Source organism: Canis lupus, chromosome 14 (assembly GCF_003254725.2).
Source record: "Canis lupus dingo isolate Sandy chromosome 14, ASM325472v2, whole genome shotgun sequence".
NCBI classification, from domain to species: domain Eukaryota; kingdom Metazoa; phylum Chordata; class Mammalia; order Carnivora; family Canidae; genus Canis; species Canis lupus.
In genome coordinates, this window is record NC_064256.1 from 11,182,650 (window position 1) to 11,206,346 (window position 23,697).

A 23,697-nucleotide genomic window follows, 5' to 3' on the forward strand; every position below is an offset into this window, starting at 1 on the left:
GTAAACATGGACTGACAGACGTAACCACACATAAATTAAATCCTTAATTAGGCTTGTTTTTTTTCCCCTGTATTATACGAGATCAAAATAGACAGGCTTGCTTATTTAAATGTGGGCAATAACAAACACTGGAGATCAGGGGAAAGCTTCTGCTAACATTGATGGCTCATTTCCCAACTGTCATCAATTCCTAACCATATTTAAATCATCCCTCCTTCTAAACTCAGCAATCTTAGACAGTTAAAAATATATTGTTGTTGTTGTCATTGCTATGGAAAAGCAATGAGTCAAAGTGCTTTTAATGTACTCCCTACATAAAAAGTTTCATTATTCAAATTGAAATTTTTCTTTAAAAGGGAGAGAGAATGAACAGTTACTTCTTCTAAACTGCTATTATTTTTTTTCTTGGAAGAATTCAAGAAAATCAGTTCATTAGGTTTTTATTAACAAAAGGTAAGCTTCCCTTTCAGAGTCTTATGCACTAGTTTAAATGGACAAGGGTTGAAAAAGGTGATAATAAATGTAGGGAAAGTAGTCTTCTTTTAAAGTACTGTCAAGGAAATATGAATGATAAACAAGATAACAAGGGGACTACATTAATAAAAGGATAAGTATTAGAAACACACAATACTATGTGAAATTACACTGCAGTGGATAAACAAATTTAGTGAATCATTTTCTGCTGACAAAGTACTTAGCCAAAGGAAAGATGTGAAAATGAACAAAGGAAATATATTCCAAGGGGCCAAAAGGATTAGAGTGACAGAGAGGAGAAATGTGCTAGAATTCAATGTTTGAACAAGTCATGTGTCAAATCTGCAAGGGAGTGAATGTCATTCAGATTATGAAGGACAAAGATAGAAATATACTGCCAGAAGAATAGCACCCAAAATGAAAAACAGATTGAAGCATCTGGAATATTAAACAAAATAAAGCTATGGAATTTGCACTGTAAGTCAACTTTACAGGAGAGAATGTTGGAAAATGTCCACCAAAACCTACACACCCCATCTTGTATGGATGTAAGGTTAAAAAAAAAAAGAGGAGAGCCCAATTTTCTATGAAAGTTTGCAGTCTGACCCATGTAAATATGAGCAGAAAAAATAAAGGATAGATAGTTATTTCCCAAGATACTCTAGCCTGCCAAAAATTCTGAAATGAAGACATTTGCACCCAAAGGGAGTTGTGAACAACTTACCTGAAAACTTATTAAGTAAATAGGCTATTCTAAGTTAGTATTAAACGTCACAGGCCGAGTTTAATTACTTGTAATAATGATAAGCCATGCATAAAAACCCTTGACAGTGAAATCTTTCTTAAGTTTAAAGTTCTTTCATTGCACAAATTACCAATATATTTGGTATTCTAGGAAGAAAAATTCTTTATTGCTTCATTGGCTGAGCTGAGCCACCCATTGCTTGAGCAGTTAATAAATATAAACAAGTTTAAACACCTGGGGTAGGTAAAGAGCGTGATAAATGCTTGGTTTTTCTTACATTAGAGAAAAGATAATACATTAAAATGAATGCAGTGATCACAACCTGGTAATTCTGAGTTCTATCAAGAATAAATCTCAAAAAAAAAAAAAGAAATCTCATCATTTAATACTTGGCTATATAAATTAAAGGGACTAGTCATCAAGGAATTAGTCAATCTTTAGGAAAATCTTGGGAACATTGAGGAAAAGTTAAGTTTCCTTTGTCAACACCGTATCTCTCCTGAATTATTGTAACAACTCCTGCTCTGATCTCTCTGCCTTGCCCTTGACCAGGGTGTGCATCATGCTGCAGTGAAGTGGGCTGAGCAGCTCTACCACTGTATCTGTCTTTGCCTAGTACTTTGTGTCACCCATGCTAGACTATTTGCATGCTTTTAAGGAACAGAAATAGTGTTTTTAGAACTATTAAATCCCTAATTTCTGGCATTTAGCATGCACTCACTCAATATTTTTGAGGTTGAATAGCTGCGTAAGAAAATCCTACACCTACAGAAGAAAATTATAAATGATGATTTGCAGAAAGAAATGTTACCTTCAGAATTACAGTTTTGGTGCATCGTGAAATAGGTGCAATTTCATCATTAGCTCTAAAAATTTAGTGTGCATTCACAGCGTTACCTTTATGGGCAAAATTATTCCAAATTCAAAATAACTGAATAATCCTACAGACCTTTACAACACATGCCATTCATAACATATGGTTTGTTATATTTAAAATAAATAGCACCTATTAAATCTAATAAGGTCTGTGGAAATCATGAAATGCAAGAGATAAATAAAAATAGAGCATTTTCTATTCTGAAGTTGGAATGTTATGTCAAGCAAGTAGAAATAAAATGATTAATGTAGGATCTGGGGAAATGGACGGAGTACCCAAGCAAATAATCACAGATATAGATTGTACTGTCTCCATTCCCAGTTTGACAAGTGAGATGTACCACCTCACCACGGAATTCTTTGCAAGCACTGTTTTTAAAATCCTACACTTTTTTATGTTGTCCATCTTAACTGGCAGGCCATAAATAAATGTTGACATGGCATTACTGTGTGTCTGTTCCACTTCACCAATTTTTGGATTAAAAAAAAAATTCCTAGAAACAGTACAGGATAGCAAAAGAAAAGGTAGCTGGAAGTTTGTTTGTGTGTGTGTGTGTTTTTTTTTTCAATTCTTGAGAGCTTGATAACTGACCAGGATGCTTCTCTGAAAAAGATTAATGATAACTGCAATGATTTAGGACTGTCCCTAATTTCTTTATCAATAAAAATTATAGGGGAGATGAGCTAGCGCTAACACATTGTGCTTCTTCAATGTGTTTCTTTAGGCTTTATTAAGATTGTCAAAGTCTAGAAGTGAAGATGATCCTTTATAATCTTCTAATGTCCAGTGAATTTTTTAAAACTTTCAATCATATATTCCCTTGGGATAAGGTAACAAATTTGTTCAAGGGGCTTGTTGAGTTGAACTGGATACACCCAAAAATGATGGACTTAACTGAGAATACTATCTTTCCATTCCACAAGGCCACCAGTGGCTAGGAATCACTGCTAACTATTAACCCCATTTACAACACCCCATGATACTATAATTCTTCCAATAATTGTCAACTATTTCAAATAAGAATGATATCAACTTGTTTTAATGGAAAGACTATATAGTATTCTGAAGATCATGGAAACTAAAGATGGAAAATGAGATAAAGCTAGAGGACAGACAATAAAATGATCAAGTCAAATAAATATAGCTATAATTCAAAAAAGATGGAATTTCACTTGTCCACTACAAGAGAACACTCACAGAAATACATCAGCAGTAATTTGGGTAAAATGTGTTGTCAGAGACTCTCGGTGGCATTAAGTTAAGCAGGGTTGGGAAACACCAAACATTCAGTTATGAGGCCACAGAGATAGTTTGTAGCAAATAGTTTGAACCAATTTTTGTATTCCAAATGGTCATTCAACCTGCTTATAAATACTGATACAAAAAAAGGAACCAAGTTTGGTTACTTAATAATTTTCAAGAGCAACTGCACTGATATAAGCATAATATCAAAGTAATATCTAGTCTTAAGGGATTTTTTTAGCCACTACCGAACACTGTTCATAAGGTTCAGTTTTTATTATTTAAAAAATTTAAAACACTATGTAGACAGAAGTAGAGAAAAACATGCTTATTTACACTAAATGAATTTTTAAGGGACTATGAAAAAAATCCCTAATGTATCTAGCTTATTGGATTTCATCAGCTGTTATGTGAAATTCCTTTCCCTACAAAATGTGAAAAACCAAGTAGTAAATTCCACTGGGTCTTTTCCTGAGCATAAAGACATCAGCCTTCTAGTGTATCTTGTATAAATATACTTATGTTCCTTTATAAAACATACAGATACATGGTAAATACAATGCTAGAGCTTTGGGACTTGTCAGGCCATTGTTTGCATGAAGTATGTAGAAAAAAATTGAAATAATTTAGCTCCAATAGCATATGGGCAGAATTTATAATATCCAAATAAAGAATTGTGTAAGCTCGAACTAACCATATCCTCACCTATCCATTAGAAACCTATAGGCTCTAAATAGATATATAGAGTAGAATTTGATTGTACTCAGTCCTCCAGGAAGTGAGGTGGAGGAAACAATGAAATGACCTTTATCTGGGAACAGAATCATTTTTAAAAGAAACCAAAATTAGTGCTGGGCTCACAAATTATACCCAAACCCTGAGATTTTAATAAAGTTGTCACATCAGAGTTATCTATTCCCTGTCACTTTATAAATAAGTATGTTTAACTTTTATAATAACAAAATAAGACAGGGCATTTGGAGTGAAAGGTCAAGATAATAAATCTGCTCACATGAACCCAGTCCATCTAGACAGTATTGATTTTGTTATCTGTGTCTGCTCCAAACATTTCCTGTAACAACTTTACAAAGCTCATCAATCAAACTTGTCCTATACATAAAACATGTACAAGGCAAAGTGGATGGGAAATACTCTTTTCAACATTTATAGTCCTACCTACTTAGTAGTATCTTATAATCAGTAACATATTTCTCATATGATTGATAGTAGTCTATCTGGAAAATGACCATTCTGAGTCTGGTCATACAATTTTGATCGTTCTACTTCATTGCTGAGCTAACTCTTTGCATGAAATAATAGTGTGAGCTATCGCTTTGGATTCTGCCAAAGAGTAAAATAATTTACCAATGACCTTAAACCAGACACAAAAGTAAAGATTTTAAGCAGAAAAATTTGATCAATTCAATTATATCATACTGAAAATCTTCCAGATGATACCAATACAAAGCTAAAGGCAAGCACCAAAACTATTTGAAACATGTATAGCAGACAAAACATAAAACTCAGAACATATGATATATCCATGGGACAAAGATATGAACTAGAAATTTACAAAAGATGATACAAGAATGGTCAACATACAAATAATAGTAAGTCCAACTTCACTGACAATCGAGGAAAAGCAAATTAAAGGAGTGAGATATATTATCTCACCTATCAAATTGACAAATTTATTGGTCTGACAATCCCAAGTGTAGACAAGGTTATAGGTAAATAGATATTCTTAAAAATTTTGCTGGTTGGAGAAGAAATTGGTACAACTTCCTTGAGGACTAAGTTTGTAATAGCTAATAAGTTTGAAAAACCCATCCCTTACAACTCAGCAATTCCTCTTCTAAGTAAATACCCTTGATAAATTTTAAAAATGTGTTCAAGGAGATGTATTGACAGTTCTTCATTGTGACATTGTTGGAATATTAAAAACCAAAAGCAACCAAAATGTTATTAACAGATAAATGCTAATTACATCATGGTGTATTTATGTGATAGAATAGATCTCTCAAGTATAATGTTAAGTGAAAAGAAGGTAATTCTATATTGGCAGGTAAAGATAACATGATTTCGATAATAATATCATAAAATGTATGTAATATATTTAAACTCACAAAATAATATTACATGCTTTCATGGATGTATACCTACGTTAAAATGTACATGAGGATAAATATCAAGAATAAATAAATTTTATGGTAGTGGTTGCTTCTAGAAAGAAGGAAGAAGAATGGGCCAGGCAAAATGTTCAAAGGAGTATTGTGTTTTTCTTACTTAACAAATTATATTGAAATATGATCTGAAGCAAGTGCTATTTATGTTTATGTTAATGGTTATTAATTTCAGATCGTAACATATTTAACTTTATCATATTTCTCTATATACTTTTCAATTAGGTTAAGTTTTTACAATGAAACATATTCACAAAGGAAATTATAGTTAAATATTTTCATTAAACAATAATTTAGGAATTACTGTTTTATTACACATACATTTATAATCACATGTATTATAATGGTATTTAGTGTTGGTATTATATACCCATTCTCAAAAGGTTACAGTAGAGCTGCCCCTTTATTGATCGTGTTTGTAAATTAGTTCCAATAATTTCCAGATGGAATACATTTCCTTTAAATTCTACATGTTCCTGGTAACTTTGCCCCATTTCTGACCTATCATCTTCTTTGATAGCTCCACAACCTTAGAGCAAGATCCTTACCCACTCTTCTGCACTCCATTCCTCTCTGTCTGAATTACCACATCATACCATGTACTCTTGTTATCTTTGTTACCTTTTTTTAAAAAAAAGATTTTATTTATTTATTTGAGAGAGAGCAAATGAGAGAGAGGACACAAGCCAGATGAAAGGGCAGGGGGAGAGAGAAACAGACTCCCCACTGAGCAGGGAACCCGTCGTGGGGCTCGATCCCAGGACCTTGAGATCATGACCTAAGCTGAAGGCAGACACTTAACCAACTGAGCCACCCAAGAACCCCTACTTTTGTTACCTTGACAAACCTAAGAGAAAAGGCTGAGGTTCCTGGCCTCTCTCATGCTTAGAAATCCATGTCCTTTTAGCTCTGTATATCCCTTATTCTGAACCCTTCCATCCTTCCCAAATCCATTCTGGAGAGAAACTTCTGGAACTCATAATTAGTCATCAGCTAATTTCTCTATAACTTCTACCAATATTTTGAAAGTTCCCTTCATTTTCTTTTTTGAAATGAAATCTGCCCTTACTCCTAGTGATATGCATTCCTCTGTAGGCTTTACAAATGGAGGTTGTCTCTCTCACACATGCCCTCTTCTAGGAAATCCCTAGCAATTTCGAAGCTCATGCTTCATACTCTATTATCCTTACCCTCCTTATTGCAGCTGTGTCGATGCAGTAGGAAATTCCCCTTCATTCCTTGGTGATTTTAGCTGTTGGACATCTCAGGTTCCAGAACTCTGAAAAATAATTATCTGTAGTTTACACCACCCAGTACATGGCATTTTGTTATAGCAGCCAGAGCAGAATAATATGATAGGCATGGCTAAATAGTGGGGAAAGGGTTGCTATGAAATAATAGGACAACTTGCGTTGTCTAGAGAAAAGGGAAGTCAGAAGGAAGACATGATCTGAATGTGGGTGTTATCATTTCCTAATAATTCAAAGATTGAGTAATTCTGGAATAGATGATTATCAATTTGGAAATCCACTGTACACTTTATACATTCAATTTTGCTATTATGCTAAATAAGGGCTTGCCCTAGCCTCAAACATTAGTCAGCATGGGCCTATAGGCACCTATTAGCACAGAAGGAATGGACAGTACCAGCTGTTGCCTTATGCACTGTAACATGCCAAATGCCATCTGTTGGAGGTATGGAAAATTTCTTGTCCCCAAGGTGTCATTTATCTTACATTTTCTGGTAACTTTTTTTTTTTTTTACATGCACACATATTTTTCTTTATTTAACTTAGGCCCTGATAATTAGCATACAAATCAGAAAAACGGAGTGCCTCACAACTTACATATCCTCTCCAAATCTTTAAAGAACCAAACGCTAAAAAACACACACAAAAGATATTTAAGTCATAAAACACACACACAAACACACACACAAACACAAACTTTAATCACCTTCAGGAACCATGATCCAATAACATATTTAATAGGTAAGATCTCGTTCATCCATATACAAAAGAAAAAAAAAAAAAACACAACCCTCAACTTTAAGACACTTGCCCCTAGCAAGGGCACTTAAGAGTTAGAATGGTTTTCTAATGGTTAGATTTTGTATGCAGTTTGGATACTAAGTACATTTGTTTGCTAGAACTGCCAACAAAATATCACATACTGGTTGGCATAAACGACAGAAATTTATTTTCTCATGGTTCTGGAGGCTGGAAGTACAAAATCAAGGTGTTAGCAGGTTTGGTCTTTTCTGTGGTCTTGGTTTGTATATAGCACTTTCTCACTGTGTTCTCACATGGTCTTTCCTCTGTGCATACACACCCCTAGAGTGTCTCTGTGAGTCGAGATTTCCTCTTCTGTAAAGGAGACTATCAGGTTGGGTTAAAGCTGACTCTAAAGGATTTCTTTTAACTTAATCATTCCTGAAAGGCCCTTTCTCCAATATAGTCACATTCTGAGGTACTGGAATTTAGAATTTCAGCATATAAATTTTGGGGAGGACACAATTCAGTCCATAACACAATGAAATCATAAAGAGAGCCTCTTCCTTCCTTCCTCCCTCCCTCCCTCCCTCCCTCCCTCCTTCCTTCCTTCCTTCCTTCCTTCCTTCCTTCCTTCCTTCTTTCTTTCTTTCTTTCTTTCTTTCTTTCTTTCTTTCTTTCTTTCTTTCTTTCTTTCTTTCTTTCTTTCTTTCTTTCTTCTTTCTTTCTCTTTCTTTCTTTCTTTCTTTCTTTCTTTTTCTTTCTTTCTTCTTTCTTTCTTCTTTGATTCTGTTGCTTATAAGAAAATCCTAAAATTGTCTCTTTAAGAAAAAGTTTGTATTTGTGTTACTTTTATATTAAATGAGAGAATCCAAGATCACAGATGAAGATCTGGCCAGAATTAGGAGGGGTTTTGTAGTTCTCTTGAGTCATCCATTTATTAACAGAGAAGTTGCCACTCACCTCATTAAGTGATGTTTATCTAGGTAGTCTCACTACATTGAATGGAAAGCCCACAACCCACATGTCTAATGTCCACTGTTAACCTTAAAATTGTCACTTTTTCCAATGAGAAATCACTTTAATACATGTATTCTTCCTCTGAGCCTTTGCAGGTTGTTTTCTTTTCCTTGTTGGACACTGTTTTTTCTTCTGTCTCAATTAGAAAGAGGAAGATTTGATTCCCCCAATAGTTTTCAATAAACAGAGTATGTGGACTTGCCTTTAGCATGTATCTCTGTTAATTGGGTCTTGATCCAATTCTCTAAGAGGCATGTGCACAATTCCAAGTATAGCTCTCCATCTTTCTCTGGGGAATGCATCATTCTTTCTGGCCCAGCATTTTTTTTTTTTTTTTTGGTGGAATTCTTCCTCCTAGAATGACATGGGCACCATTAGGCCCGCCTAACCCTAACCCCACCATTCCTATCCACTTGCTCTCTAGGGAATACACCTATGTATGTGTGTGTGTGTAATATATATGTGTGTATATGTATATTACATAGGTGTAAATATATATATATATTACTATATATATATTACACACACATAGGTGTAGGTGTATATATATATGTAGGTATATATATATGTGTGTATATATATATATGCTCTGTATGTACATTTGAAAGGAAGATTGGGTAAAGAGAAAAGGCAAACATTTATTCTGACTCCCTGGCAAGTCTGCACTTATAATTTTGTTATTATCTTTCAACATCTAAAGTTGTACCAATACCTCTGGTGAAAAGATACTTCTTAAAATAGGCTTTTTATTATGCAGTTTTTTATAGCTTCATATTCATCCACCAGCAAACATTTTTGAGTATTTGCCACATATCTATCATTTTCTAGGTACTGAAAGTTGCTGATTATGTGAATAAAAACATCTTTTAATAACTTTTGTCCACAATGTAGCTGGTGTAGCTTGTGCTCCATGACATCACTTATAGTTAGGATGGAAAAGTATTAAGCACTTAAGAAACATCCTAACCTACAAATTATTTTGAATGTCTTCATCCCATCTTAATATCAGTGGAAGATTTGTTTTTTTGGCACTGTGACTTACACAGACAGAGAGACAATATGGCAAATTTTTCATGCTTCTATTACGAAGAAATGTAAAGACCATTGTTCTCAGTCAACATTTTAAGAGATTTAACTTTAAGGTCATTCCATGTTGTAGAAACACAAAGCATGCCAAATTTAATATTTACAGAAATCTTATTTTAGTTTAGACTTCTTTCCTTTTCTTTAATTGGCAAACCTAAAGTTTCTTTTCCTTCTTCTCTGCCAACAACAGGTTACTGAATCATACATTCAGCAAAAGTAAGCATTTAGATATTGTATCTAAAGTTTTAACAGAGAGCCAAAATAGAAATCTAAAATAGGCATTAGTTCATTTTTGAAAAAAAAAAATCCATTGATGTGAAGTTAGAATCATCTATCCATTATATAAATTGTACTTTAAAAACAATTGGTGTTTTTCTGTTGATATTTACCATTGGTTGATATGATCGTCTCTATCTAAAATTAAAAGCTTCTTTCTTACATATAAAAAAATTAAATGAGCATTATTAGCATTATGTTAGGAATACAGATACATAGAAGTGGCCTGTGATCTAGAACATACTGTTCCATTCTTAGTCCAATTTGTGATTCTCTGAAAACCTTCATTCCTGTGGTTTTAACTATAACAACAAATGTAAGGCCAACTAAACAGTAGATTCCCAAGAGACAAATGTCTTACATTGTCATCAAATGTCAGCCCAAAACTGGGGCAGGGAACCCTGGGTGGCGCAGCGGTTTAGCGATCCTGGAGACCAGGGATCGAATCCCACGTCGGGCTCCCGGTGCATGGAGCCTGCTTCTCCCTCTGCCTGTGTCTCTGCCTCTCTCTCTCTCTCTGTGTGTGTGACTATCATAAATAAATAAAAATTTTAAAAAAAATGTCAGCCCAAATCTGGGGCAATACTAGAGGCTGTGCCTGGAGATTAATTAAGCCATTTATGGTCAGTGTTTCATTGTTCTTGTTTAAGAAACAATGACATATTGAAAAAATAAGCAGATTTCCTCCCCTCTCTCTCTTTGACCTATATAGCATTAGCATTTTTTTCTTTCCTTCATCTTACATTATTACAAGCAGAGAATTAACTTGTGATTCTTCCAGTGTTTTTCTTCTATTTGTCAGTATGTTTATCTGTGTGCATTGAAGCATACAGATTCGAGGATGAGACGAGAATCATGACAAAACCGGCATTAAACTAATTTATCAAATGCATATGAAATAATCTTTTTAAGTGCAAAATAATGTGTACATTAAACCAAACTGTCTGACATTGAGGAAAAAACAGGAAAAAAAATATTTTTAAAGTAGGTAAAGCAATAAGAAATCGATGTTTTAGAATATTCTAAACAATATTCTTCCAAGAATAAAAATCACACTTAGAATTTTTTTTTTAATTATGTTGAAGTTGCCAATAAATACTTTTAGGAAGGATAATTTAAAGAATAATTAAAATTCTTCACAAAAAAATGATTTTTTTACTTAAGATGATTTAATGAAAAAATATAGTAATAATATTTTATATTCATGAGTACTTGACAAGTATGAAGCATATTCACAAATATTTCCATTCAAATGGAAGATAATCTTTGCATTATCAATTCTACGAAGTTTGAATGTGAGAGTTCTCAAAATGTTACTTGATTTGAATTCAACCATGTGACATCAACTGTAAAGGAAACAATGTTTGTTTTTCCTGATCTTTTCATCATTAAAAAGAAACATTATATACCAATTCTTTATCACCCAGCAAATATGTTAGATTAACTAAAGTATGAAAGCCTAAACATGGAGGTGTTAATAATCCACAAATGGGTCTGTTAATACCAGTTTACAGGTTTGCTAAAAGAAAAACAGACATATTAAAAATGTTTAGAGTTTACTTGAGAAACATCTATTTCACTTGGGCAGCACCAAACTAGAAATAGTTAGGAGCACTTATATTTTAAAACGTTGGAAGTCACACAACTAGTTTTGGAAGTATGTATAAGCTCTAAAAATGCAAAAAGAACTTCGCATTGTTAATATTTGGAGTGTTATCTTGATTATCAGGTAGCCTTATGTCTAGCCTTCATTTGTGTTTTACTTTTGTCCGTTTCTGTCTGGAAGAAGTTATTTACTGAGCTTTTACTTAGAAAGTAATTCTGGTGAAAAAAGTGTAAGCAGGGCTTTTTATTTTCAGGGTGGTAGTGTTATTTCCTCTCTTCTTTCAGTATACATAGTTATGTACAGAATGCAATAGAGTAACCAAAATTTTCAGATAATAGACCATTTTTTATATTTTCTCATTAAATATATAGCATACCCTTTTAGGATCCTGATTAATAAATAGCTGTTATAAATCTCTTAGCTTCTTCTATGTAACCAATAGTTTATGGAAGTGAAATTTCTTAGTGAAATTATTTTCCTATTGATTCAGAATTAACTTAAGCACAGAGGTATAGCTATAGGTATAACACTGTTCACAAGGTATAATGTGAGTTTTAAAAATTTTTTTAAAGATTTTATTTATTTATACATGAGAGACACAAAGAGAGAATGAGAGAGACAGAGACATAGGCGGAGAGACAAGCAGGTTCCATGCAGAAAGCCCAATGTGGGATTCAATCCCGGGATCACGCCCTGAGTCAAAGGCAGATGCTCAACCACTGAGCCACCCAGGCATCCGAATAACGTGTTTAAAAAAAAAAAAAAAAAAGTTCTTAGTTTTATAAATGTCCTCCTTCACAAAAAAAAGTTCAGAAAAAAATACTATACTTTATGTAAATATCTGTTTTATTAACTGATACTGTAAGCATGCATGATATATGGTTTAATATCCTGGCTTTGCAGTCTTTAAGACAATCAGTTCATTGATTTGTAAATTGATTCAAAAGCCCTTTTTGATAGTTATAGAATTCAATAAAGCTAAAATTATTTAAAACAAGAAAAAAGTGGATTTAAATCTCATTTTAAATAGAATGACAAACCCCCATAGCTTAATGAAAATAAACTTGGATGCAAGTTTTAGCCTTCTGGTGGAAAACTGCCAAAAAAGCTTTCACTAGATAACAATCACTGTAATTATAATAGCAACTGACAATGGTTTAAATATGACCCCCAAACACATCCTTTAAGAAATCACAATGCTCTTAAACAATCACTTGGTCAATGACAGGGTTATGGGTATGAGTATGAGAAGCCAGGATGACAAGAATGGGGAAAGCAGGTGTCCTGTACAAAAAGAAGACCACCAAACCTGCTGGGATAATTTAGATAATTAATTTTGTCCTTGAATTGACATAGTTGTTTTAAATTTGGCATATTTTGCCACCCTGTTTTATTTTACTGATAATGTTAGAAAGCTTTTCCATGAGTTGATATAACTGGTTTGAAGTTGGGGCATTAATGGTATTTTGCTAATATGACACTTTGTTTTATAATCCTTTGGTTTACATTATTCCAAACTAGTAATTGGTTGAAATATTTAAAAAGAAAGCTTACAATTTCAGTAACAGATGTACTTATTTTTCTTACTAAATTTAACACATTTACCATGTATGCATACACAGTGTGTGTATAGATATACGTATCATACACATGTATATGCACATACTCACATGTATACATGCATGTATTAATATAGCCAAACACTTGTCTTACTTGGGAACTTGAATAAGTATAGAGAGAGAATAATTAAATATAAAAAATGTAAATTAGCAGAAGTAGAAATTTGGGCTATGCAAAGCCCACAGAATTTCAGCAGTTTAGCTGTTAACTGTTATTTGTCCAGGACTCCAAAATTGAGTCATTGATGTTTCTAGGAGTAAGTACAGTTTTGCTGTAGTCTGGACCAGTGTCCAGAATTATACGTTAATAATCAGAGAATACTTGTTATTTCTCAAAAAATTCCTGGAGGAATAGAAAAGTACCAAATACTGCTGTGGATTAGAAACTAAAGTGTAAAAGTCAAGAATGTGATCCATGCCCTCAGTAAAGGTAGTCCCTAGCTCAAAAAGTCCTGTTAGTATGATCAAGACTACTTTTCCATGCCTTCCTAAAATAAATGAAAAATACCAAAGTAAAGATCCTTTCAAAAGGAGATATAGTGGAATTTTACCTTCTCTTTAGATTTTGGTAATTAAAGCACTGTTTATTCTACAACATGTGTAACCTCAGCTGTTTCTCCTTTGTCTTCTCATGTTCCATGAACTCTCCTTAAGTACAATCCGTGAACTCTCCTCAAGTACATTCTATACTTTACCTTAGTTTTAGAACCTCTTACACAGAAATGCCTCTTCAATGAATTGTACCCATTCTGATCACACATTTCATTTAGCATTTATATTCATATTATTTACATACACTAATATTGTTTTCTATTTGCCTTTAATATAACTGTGGAATCTTTTAGGTCATCAAGGAATTCTTCTATCATTTTACATAATTTAGAACATATTTATTTATTTATTTATAATGATTTAGTATCGTAAAATAAAGGCACTGCATGTATAAGCAAAATACTTTTTCTTTCCCTTAGAAGTGCTCGAATAAATTATATCATAACAGGCACAAAATTTTGATGATGCTCAGCTTTTAGAGAATTTAAGAATAATAATTTTTAATGTAGAAGTCCTTCAACTTCAAAACAAGAAAGAACCAGGTCTGAAATTGAGTTTAAATGTACTAAAAGTGGGAATACAAATAGTTCAGATGGTCAGTTTTTTTTTTTTCTGGGAACATCTCAAATTGCTTTCTGTTAATATGGATAAGTTTATAATTACTTTCAGATAAAGCGGAAGTTAAAGCTTACAATACTCCTTCCTAGCTGTAATAAACTTAGGCTAATTCTAGATAAAAATTTTTCAACAAAGGTAGTACCGCCCCCTAGGGGTTGTTTTGGAAATCTGTGGAAGTTTTTTAGGTGTTAACAATGATTGGGTGACAACACTTTTGATTAATGGAAGGGTGCTAAAGTTTCTTGATATTCTGTAATGAATGATACAGTCCCCCACAAAAGTTCATCACACATCAACACACAAACTTGGAATACCCCACTGAATATTAATGTAGATAAAAAACTTGCTCATAATTATGTCCACCTAGAACCTATCTTCATTTTACATATAAAGATTTTCTGCACAATTTTAATTTCCACTAAATCTTCCAAGAATGGGAACTGCCATTTACCTTTATGGAAGACTATACTGTGTTCTGTTTGGAAATCTGGAGTTATTCAACATTTTAGAAAATCGCATAACCAAACACACTAGCTCTCTAGCTGAGTTGCAATAAAGCATACCTGCATCAGTCTGCCTTTGCAGCTCTCATATTTTGATGACTCCACATGTCATTGCAAACACCTAACCCTTCATTATGTCTTCTAGTGTTGTCATGCCTGAACAATAAGAGCACACACCGATTATTTTGTTACAAATAAAATTATTTCATTTTATTTTATGATAAATAATTTTATTTTTCCCTTTATATTACCCCAGTATGATCATTTTTAGTTGTGCATGCACATGGGTTGTATTGTCTATAAATTTCACATCAGGAGAGTAAAGCAAACACTAGAAAATATTTGTCTTAGTAGCAGGACATTGGATCTAATAAGATCAAGAACCACTAGATATGATGCGAGTGGCCTTTGAATATCCCTTGGAGCTTTTAAGGTCAACGTTTTGCCTGCTCAGGTATTCCTTTGTAATAAAGGGATAATCTGGGAAGTTTGGAATGCATGTAGTGGCCAAAGTGAATAGAAAAATAGAGCATGATAACGTTAGTTCTGCTAGTTCCTGAAAGGGGCATGGACATAAGCACAAATAAGAGACTATGGAGTTGATCTCTCAGTGAGTTTGCAATGATGGTAAGCCTGTTAGTATTAGGGGAATACGGGGTGTATCGATAGAAGCAAGCTGTCCGAGTTTCCCATGTAGACAAGGAGAGTGAAGGGCCATAAAAATATGTGATTTCTTTCCTGTCATTTTGTTGATGCTTTACATTTTCTATGATTTCCTGTTATTGGCTTTTTATTGCTCTTTTGTATATTTTCCATCTAGCTGGCTAGATAGACAGTTTTGCTATTATCTTTTCCAGCAATAGTCTCAATGCAAAATCTTTTTCTTTTTACATTATCCACATTTTAAGCTCTGTACTTTGGTGTTACGTGCCTGGAAAAAGCCTTTCAAACCTTTTAAAAGGAGCAAGTCGAGGGTCGCCTGGGTGGCTCAGTCAATTAAGCGTCTGACTTCAGCTCAGGTCATGATTTTGGAGTCCTGAGATCTGCTGTATCTGGGCACCCAACTCAATGGGAGTCTGCTCCTCCCTCCCTTTCTGCCCCTCCCCTAATTTGTGCATGTGCTCTCTCTTTCTCCCTTTCTCAAATAAATACATAAAATCTTTAAAGAAAAAAAAAAGAGCATGTGGGTGATGTACTTTTACAGCCTCTTCGTATTAAAGATTACCTGTTTCTTTTACTTATGAAAGACAAGTTGGATACATGTACAGTTCTTAAAATGCAAAAAAAAAAAAATGTAGGTGCACATAGAAACATCTCAAATTAATTAAGACCTGTATTTGGGGAAAAGAGAAGAGTGTGTGTTTTCTCATTTGGTGGATAATTTCAAATTCGTTTTTCCTTAGAATTAAGTATTTTTGATAAGATGCTTTTGATGAAATTGTCTAGAATATGTTTGACCTTTTTGACATTCATTTTTTTAACTTCAGAAAAATGTGTTTGAGCTATAGTCTCTATTGTTCCTTACCTATTGCTCAAAAAGTCTTCTTTACCACTGTCAATAATGCTGAAGTTGCATTTCTATTTTCTCATCTATTGTGTTTTTTCTCATTAATTTTATGTTTTAACTTTTCCTTCTGCATCTAGGAGGACTCTTCAGATCCTATTCTTTTATTTTTCAGCGTCAGTTCTAGCCCATCTACCTTACGTATGCTTTAAAATTCTGTTGTTGTTTTATTTACCTTGTAATTCTTCCTCATGTCTTTTGCATACCTTTATAACTCATTCTTTTATCCATTTATCTCAATCTTCCCCCTGGGGATTTCTGCCCCTATTTAATAAAAACTTCCTTTGGGGTGGGAGAGAACAAAAAAACCTTCCCTTTATTCTTTACTGACGAGGATCAACAAATTTTCTAATTTTTATTTTGAATTTTGGGATAATTATTTCCTGGGAATTGCTTTTTCTCTAATACTTGCTGATGTTTTCACATTCTTGTTTGGGGGCATTTTCTTTGCTCCTTTGTTTTTCCATTATGTCCTTTTATTTTCTGGCTACCAAGGGATTCCTGTTTTAGATACATAAATATATAGATATAAGCAGTTTCTGTTTCAATTCCTAGAGTCCGTAAGGTTTTCAGTTAATACTTAAGATTATTCCCTATACAGGTGTCCCAGTGCTGTGATGCCATGAAAGGCACAATGCATAAAAATCTGATCTCTTCCAAATGGACTGCTCTTGGGCGGCAATGTGCCACTTCAATTACCACATACTTTCCGCACAGTTGTTTTCTGGACAGAGAAAGGGAGATGTACGGATGATGAACAGCCCTCTAACTGCCCACAAAAACCTCCATCTTGCAGTAGAAGAATGGCTGCCAAGTTTCCTATTTAGAAATAGTCTTTTTTCTTATTCAAGAGCCAGACAGTGGCAAAGGCATGATGCAAGGTACTTTTATAAGGCACTTTGTTCTGTGTTCTGGATATAAAATGAGTGGACAACTGAGTACATATTTTATTCCTATTCAATCAAGTTGTTATTAGTAAAAAGTAAGTTGTGTGACAAAATCTAAGAGAAGAAGGAACTTCAGACAGATCATATTTTTAATAAAATCATGAGCTGAAGAGAGGTTAAAAACAGGATGAACCCAAAAGATTTGACCTTTTAGAAATCTCAGTAATGCTGTAGAGATGACAGTAAAAGGAGTTTTGGATACTAAATTCATAATACAGTGAATTGAAAGCGAATGAAAAGTGAGGTTGTGATTGTTCAATGTACTTGTAAGAAATCTGTCTTTAGTGGGGAGGGAAATAAGATAAAAGTCTACAGAGAGGTCAAGATACTTTTTTTAGAAACAAGCAAAAAAAAACCTTGCTGCATAGAAAGGCTCAGTCTAGGGGCCTCTGTGTGGCTCAAAGTTTGAGCGTCTGCCTTCAGCTCAAGGTGTGATTCTGGGGTCCAGGATTTGTGTACCACATTGGGCTCCTTGTCAGAGAGCCTGCTTCTCCCTCCGCCCATGTCTCTGCCTCTCTGTATCTCTCATGAATAAATAAATAAAATCTTAAAAAAAAAAAAAGGCTCAGTCTAAATTAAATGCACTCAAAAGGTTGAAAAGTCAAAGAACTAAATGCATGTTCTTAAAGCCTGTTGTTCCTATCAGAAGAAACAGTCTTAGGCAGAATTGACTGGTTGTATTGGATCTCTGTGACATTTCTGTTATTTAGCAGTGTAAATTAAGAGGTGCACAACTTGTGAAAAGGTGGACTTCCAACAGAGGGAAGTGGTTAATAGCATGGATTCAGATACTAAACTACCTGTGGTTGAATCCTAGCTCTGCTACATACTAGCTGTGTGACCTTGGGGAAGTTACTGAAAGCTATCTTAATCTCTCTGTGTTGCAATAATTATATCCAACGCATTGGTTTGTTGAGTAGATTAAATGAGTACTAGAATCGTGGAAGAAAGTAAAAGTTACAAAAGTGCTTATTAAGTAAATAAAAATCAAATATCAGTCATATCTATTATTTAACCTATTAGGTTGGTTTAATAAGTTAACTAGTAATTTTCATAAAGTTTAAGCTTTTCTCAGAGATGATTTTTAATTTGGATGGTCTATTACATATATAGTCATTGATATTTAAACCATTCATTATATTTGCCAAACCCAAAATTCCTAAAAGATTTTTGGAAATCTCTTTGGAAAGCAAAGACAGTTTTCTTGTGGTCAGCATAGAGTTATAAAGTTGCATTTTTAAATAATCTCAAGCTTATAAGAATGTAGCTTGCAAAACGAATAGAAAGAATTTTTGCCCCTGAATCTTTGAAAGTAATTTGCCAATGTCATATCCAATTAACCTTGTAGTTTCCCAAAAATACGAACATTCTTCTACTTAAACATCCATCAAAATGGGAAGATTGACAATGAAATAGTGCATTCCTACTTCTACCATTCCTTCCACATCTATCAGTTGAATTCTACTACAGGAAAGGCTGTTTTTTCTCATCTATTTATTTGTTTTATTTACATCAGTATGGACCCATGGATTCCTATACTGTTTGATGGGTTATAAACAGTTATTACTATTATTTTAATGCCCAAATTTTGCCCAATTTGGCCAGTGGGAGCTCCTTCAGGCTGGCCTTGTGTCCTTTTAACATACCTCACTATCTTACTTTCCAACACAATAGATTCTGGGGTCATTTTGTATCAGCCATTTCTCCAGCAAACTCTAGTTTCTTTTAGTGGGGAATACTACTTAGAAGCCAAGATCTGGCACTATGTGTGCTTACTGTGTTTGGGGTGCCAATGCTACCCAGTCCTTTCAGTGGATGGAGCTAGGATACACATACACACTCACACACACACACACATCTATTTTTTTCTCCATTTACCCATATATATTGAAAATTATATATTCCCCCAACAATTCCAATTCCAATGTACCACAACAGGTTCATTCTTTCTATCTTTCCATCTTTATAACTTCTTTGGCAATGAGAAACCTAGCTCCTATTGCTCTAAATCTATTTCATCAATATCTCCTATGTAACATATCTCCACCAGATCACCACCCTAGATGACCACTTTTCTCACTTGGGCTTCAATCTCTGGCCACTTTCCTTGCTTAGGCTCTAAACTCTGATAGTAGGGCCACCCAATGTTTCACCAGGAAACCTTGACCTTATCTTCTGGCTTTTAGAGGAACTTATTCAGAAAGGAAAAAGGAAGGAGAAAGAATGAAAGAAAGAGAGCAGACAGACAAGCAGGAAGTACAATCAATATACTGTAAGTATGAGTTTCAAGTTGTATAATTAAAATATCAAGACTGTATCTACCTTTAAGAAATTCCATTACTAAAAAAAAAAAGAAATTCCATTACTAAGGCTAAAAAAATACTCTTATAAATAATCAAAATGTCAGGGCATACAAAATCTCAAAAGGACACTACTTTAACAGTAGGCATTTCATGTTAGATAAGGGCTCCATTTATTGTCTATATAATTCACAATGATAAGTATCTGCAGTAACGCTTTACACTTGCTATGTTTGACATTTTCACTAAAGTGACTGAATCAAATACCTGGATAATCAGCTACTGTGAAGTTAGTCAACATATATTAAGCAAACAAGAGAATTTGCATGAAATAACTATTTCTAGTATTCTCTTAGTTTCCTTACATCATCCCAGGACCATGAAAAAAATTTCTTACATTGACCTTACCTAGCTCTGAACTCACTATAAATAAATTATTGAGTCTTTCCATCTCTGTAAAGTACCAAAGAGCTCTTGGGCATGATGCATTTTTAAAATTCTTTAAAAAATCAATTTCATTTCATGACAGATTACTAATAGCTTCCACCCTTCCTTTTAGGGTGCATACATTTCTAGCAACACAGGAAGTGATAGGAAAATTGACAGAATGGTGCCAGGTCAGTGGATATTTTTATGCTCAACTTGAATTAGCAATTTCAAAAACATTTTCTTCTCTCTTTCCTTCTATGTTATGTGTGCTGCAAACATACAGTAGCTACACATAGTGTCCCATGAGACAGCTCTAGAGATTTCTACAAATACAGCCTAGAAATGCTCTCTAAGGTTAGTAAGACTGAACTTGACTGATCTTTTATTTTATTAATTTCCTTAAAACTTTGTATTCTTTAGTATTTTGAAGCTAAGAATTTTTTTATTTATAGCATTATCATTTGTCAATCTTACTATTAATTAGCAAGTTTCTGATATCTTAGGAACTTAATAGTGTTGAAATAAATGTATTATAAACCTTTAGTTATCAAGCAGAGCTTCATCACTTTTAAATACAATTTTAGCCTATTTCTTCTTTAAGTCATGTTTAAAACAACACTTGAGGAAGATTGTCAATATATCTTTTCCTTATGTAGTCACAACAATATCTTTACCTTGTAATATGTGAAAGCTTAAATACATATATTCTAAACCATTGACAACCAGGTTACTTATCTATTTCCAGCTGTTCCTCTACTTCCCTCGGGCTGCTTTGATTTTTACCTACACAGACCTCAAATCTCTTGATCTTTCCCCTTCCTCAATACACTTTTTTTTTTTCCTCAATACACTTCTGGTCTTTTTTTCCCTACACATCTTGACTCCATGATTGATGTGTAAAGTAAGACTCTTTGTCCTCCTTGTCCATTTGGACTACATACCCCAAATATGAGGGAAAAAAATCCACATTTCCTTACCCTGCTTGGCTTAAGCACTGCAGGAGAAAAAGGCATACAACCTCAGACTGGTGCAAATACCAGCGTATGTTTTCCAACTTCATTTGATTTTTAACGCCTGTCTTTTATTCTTTTATATTATTTCTATTACAGCATCTCTCATTTTTCTAAAATATTCCAAATGTTGAGGCTGCCCTTATAACATTAAGAAATTATTTTGCTGAGAAAATAACTACCAGGTTAAAAAAAAAATGGCATCAGGTCAAATTTGACCTTCAAATTTGATGAAGGTCAAATGTATGACCTTCATCATACATATGCTATTACTCCTCCTTTCTTTCATTCTCAAGAGATCAGTTGGAGCACCTTCCATTCATAAGTCATCCCCTGTCCATGCTCTGATTGCATGGTTCCTATTTCCTCCAGCACTCTGCTCTGGTCCCCACCCGTAACACTTTACTACTTGTTGGATTTTTCCCTCAGACTATAGATACTTAAATCTCTATTCCCTTATAAGCAAACAAGCAAATGAACAAAACTACCATAAGCTTCTGTGATTAAATCATTGTCTAAACATTGCCTTCTGTTTCTTTTCTTTGTCTGCTAAGCCTCTCTGCTAGTCACTCCTTTTCTGTCTGATAGTCTTTCTTTATTTACTCTACAAATGACCCTAGGAATGTCATCAGTGTCTCACTAATATCTAATGTCAGTGGACATGTCTTGGCCTTCATGGTACTAGACTTCATTGAAGGTCTCGAGGCTTTGTGCTACTGTCTCTCATGTTTTCAGCTCTCTGTTGCATTATCTAGCATGCTACCATGCTCTCCTACAACTTCTCTTGCTACCCTTCTTACTATTAGTTTTCACATTCCTTAATTAGATTCTATTTCTCTAAACACAAATTTTATGCTGCTGTGTCTAGTGACCTTTAGTGAATGGCTTAAATCTATGTTTGGGTGGCTCAGTTAACCTGTATACTCAGTTAAGTATGCAACTCTTGATTTTGGCTCAGGTCATGGTCTTGTGGTCATGGGATAGAGGCCTGCGTCAGGCTCTGCACTCAGCAAGGAGTCTGCTTCAGGTTCTCTCTTCCTCTCCCTCTCACTCACTTTCTCTCTGTCAAATAAATAAATAAAATCTTTAAAAAAACAAAATCTGTGTTTGGCAGAGCACTAGAGGTTAAACAGAAAAACACCAGGGATAGTGTTTAAATATAGTGTTTACATAGAAGATTAATTGAAAATCATAACTTCAGCATTTTTCTGAGTGTGTTACCATGAAAATGTTTTTTTTAAAAAGCAGGAAAAAGAATAAAACACAAAATTCAGCATAGTAATTACTTCAAGTGGAAAAACAGTGATATCATAGGAGAAAAATACTGATAAATGCAATTATAGCAGAAAAACAGCATTGCAGAAAAATATGTAATTATTTAGGAAGGAGTTAAAATATATATTTTAGGTAGAAAAGAAAATTCAAAAGAGTATGCAATGATGGATTTCATTTTTATATATTTTTTAAATTTTTACAGGAAATACTACTTGGTGATAAGGGAAAAAAAGTTATTTTAAAGATCCCACAAAATATATTATGATCAGAAAGGTCATTAAAATTGACATGAGTATATGTTGAAAAGCATGTGAGCTTAATTTTTAAGGTTGTCCCCCCAAATTCTTACATATAATCTATGAAGATATTATGTGAAATAGTACAACCTGCTGAGAAATTCTCCACGCTAAAAACAAAATCAATGAATTATTATGCATCAATATAGCAAAGAAAAAGTGTTTTGAGTTTTACTTTAAAAATAAAATTGAAAAAAAATAAAATAAAATAAAATTGGAGGGGCAGCTGGGTGGCTCAGTGGTTGAGTGTCTGCCTTTGGCTCAGGTCATGACCCCAGGGTCCTGGAATCAAGTCCCGCATCAGGTTCTCTGTCTATATTTCTGTCTCTCTCTGTGTGTCTCTCATGAATAAATAAATAAAATCTAATAAATAAATAAATAAATAAAATTGGATAGAAAGAGCAGTTATCAAAAAGGAATATTTCCAGTTCTCTATTCATGCTACTTTTGAAGCAGAAGTGAATCAGTTACTTCTTTCTTGCTTAGAAATTCATATCATATGGATATTAATTTTATTATATTAATTAATTTTATTATATTAATTTAAATACAAATATGAAATTCATATCATATTTATATTTAATTCATATCATAACTGCTTAGAAATTCATATCAAATTTAAAGGAAGCCTGTTTGGTGTTAAGATAGAAAAAGTCCAATCAAATCTCTGCATGATCTCAAAAGAAAACTGCTCCATTACAATTGCTCCATTGTTTTTCTCCCTTCTGTGTCAAACAAAATCAAACAAATCAACAGCAGTCTCTCATTTTTTTATTTGTAGTCATGTGGTGTAAGTTAAATGTGATATATTTGGAGGTGTTCTGCATCAGTGAAGTCTTGGATGGATATTTTACTGAGCCTGTTTCCTCATCTGCAATATGACTTTAATGATTACTATCTCATAAGATTGCTTAAAGGCTAAAATAAAATATTGCAGGAGAAAAAAAAGCAGTTTTTAAGTGATTAAAAATGCTGGAATTTGTTTGCTGTAATTATTCAAGTTCTGACAGTCTGGGATTCAATAAAATAATTACTTCTGAATCAAAAAAATGAGTTATATGTGTATTGAGAACTTTTATAATCT

The 23,697-nt window shown here is 33.6% G+C and overlaps 2 long non-coding RNA genes across 2 annotated transcripts in view; one reads left to right on the top strand and one right to left on the bottom strand.

The window, feature by feature from the left end:
- LOC112675024 (uncharacterized) overlaps positions 1-6,860 on the bottom strand; it is a 36,498-nt gene extending 29,638 nt beyond the window's left edge. Inside the window, exon 1 of the long non-coding RNA XR_004804527.2 lies at positions 6,712-6,860. This is a non-coding gene — a long non-coding RNA (uncharacterized LOC112675024). The remainder of the gene's footprint in view (positions 1-6,711) is intronic.
- LOC112675026 (uncharacterized) overlaps positions 1-23,697 on the top strand; it is a 331,068-nt gene that overhangs the window by 267,976 nt on the left and 39,395 nt on the right. The window lies entirely within an intron of this gene.